The 2,185-nt window shown below is 45.8% G+C and overlaps 1 non-coding gene across 1 annotated transcript; it reads right to left on the reverse strand.

Annotated features, from left to right (window-relative positions):
• Positions 1 to 204: 204 nt before the first annotated feature.
• On the reverse strand, positions 205 to 395 carry LOC130351428 (U2 spliceosomal RNA). The gene has a single exon (XR_008888140.1). It is a non-coding gene; the product is annotated as a U2 spliceosomal RNA (small nuclear RNA).
• Positions 396 to 2,185: the final 1,790 nt, after the last annotated feature.

The raw sequence follows: 2,185 nt of genomic DNA on the forward strand, positions 1-2,185 counted from the left end.
AGGCCATTTAGTCAGCAGCAGCAGAAGTCCTGTGCCTGGACGCTCCAACAGCAGCCAGACACAAGCAGAAGCAGCAGAAGCAGCAGCAGCAGCACCACCTTTTGTTTTTTGGCTGCAGCAGCAAGGCCCACAGGGCTGGCTAGCTGGCTAGCCAGCAAGCAGGTAGCAATGAAAGTAGGAATCTTTCTTTTTAACCCTGTAAGGGGGTGGTGCACTGTACCCGAAGATACTGCCATATCGGGTCAATGCATAGGGCGACGGAAGCAAGCTTCGAAATCGGCCCCCGTTCTCAAAAATCCATTTAATATATGGTCCCCAGATAGGGGACGTATCAGATATTAAACTGATAAGAACAGATACTACACTTGATCTTAGCCAAAAGGCCGAGAAGCGATAACCGTGAAAGGGGCGGGCCCAACAAGGTCCCCTTCATGGGCACTATCACTGCTTGCTGTCAGGGAGGCTGCCAGACAATTTTCCATGCACACTCTGGGCTGGGGGGCAGTCAACCACCAGTACACACAGCAGAACCTAAACCCATACCATTATTGCTAAGCAGCAAGACAGGGGCCCATTGCACTCCCACGGGGCCTTTTTAAATGCAATCCATAACCCGGATTTGCCAGGAACCCTTCTTACTCCTCCTACTTGCATGTGACACTGGGCTTAGGATCTGCATAGGAAACACACACACAAGCACACACCTACCTTTGTTGCCTGCAGATGCCTCCTTGGCTGTCCCCAAACGGTATCAAACCAACACCCACGGGAAGCTGTAAGCATAGAGGACATGCCTGCACCCCATTGGACTTACCTGTGTGGGTTAAATCCGGGTTATTTGACAACCTATGGCGGTGATGGTTCTGCTCAGGCAGAGCAGTGCTGATGCTCCTCATAAAGCTGTCGCTGCTGTGAAGGTTCTAGGTGACATCACAAATCCCTATGGTTACATACACAACAAAGCTGGGTTGTTGTTGTTTACACTCTGCAAGGCCTGTGGAAGTGAGTGACATCATAGCACTGTAGTTCTGAGGGTTCTAGATGGATGCAACAATCTCCTGTTGCTTCTATGAAGGCCATAATAGACGACATCACCAAACAGCTCCATAGTCACATACACAGCAAAGGAGAGATGTTGTTTACACCTAGTGATGTCAGTGGTATTGAGTGACATCACAGCACAGTGCTAAGGCTCCTGGGCCTGGACACAGCAGCGGCTGCAATATCTCAACGGAGAATACGTTTATATATATGTGTGTGTGTGCGCGTATATATATATATATATATATATATATATATATATATATATATATATATTTCTCCGCCGAAATCACTTTTAAACCCATTTCCACCTTTTTTTCCCTTCTCTTCCTCTTACTTTTTTTTCACGTTTTTTTACGTTTTTCTCCTTTTCGCCTCTTTTCTGGGCGTATTATTCTTCTTTTTCTTCTTTTTTTTCGTCTAATGCATACCCCATCAGTGCAGCAATGCTTATTCAATACCGCCAGCAGATGGAGACACTGGGGGATAATTTTCTAAGGATTTATACTGATTTTTCCTGTCTGAATTTGTCGCACAGAAAGTTGCAGGCCAAATATGTGTGACATTTCTGCGACTTTAGCTTCTAGAGCATTTTTACAACATTATACATAGGTGCTGAATACATAAAAAGCGACTGTTCAGCGACAGACAAGTCGCATCGGCTGAAAGTAGGCCAGAATGTCAGTCCATGTTGGAGCAGGTTTAGATACAGTCTAAAGTATAGATCTCAAAGTCTGTGCACAGAATTTAGCAAGGGCCTCGCACCTTCTGATGCATCAGGTAGGTGCACAATAGCATAGCCTAACCCTCTGTACTTTGGTCTATATTGATGCGGGACATAGACAGCCAGCTGATGACCAATCCATTAGTGCAATGGATGGCTGGAAGCATTTGTCTTTGCCTTTGCAATACCACAGAAGCAATGCATGGTCAATGTACAGCGAAGACACACCTGTATGAACAGCCAGGAGACCCCCCCCCCCCCCCCCCCATGTTATGTTACATAGTTACATAGTTAGTACGGTCGAAAAAAGACATATGTCCATCAAGTTCAACCAGGGAATTAAGGGGTAGGGGTGTGGCGCGATATTGGGGAAGGGATGAGATTTTATATTTCTTCATAAGCATTAATCTTATTTTGTCA

This window comes from Hyla sarda, unplaced genomic scaffold (genome assembly GCF_029499605.1).
Source record: "Hyla sarda isolate aHylSar1 unplaced genomic scaffold, aHylSar1.hap1 scaffold_973, whole genome shotgun sequence".
In the NCBI taxonomy this organism is placed as follows: Eukaryota; Metazoa; Chordata; class Amphibia; order Anura; family Hylidae; genus Hyla; species Hyla sarda.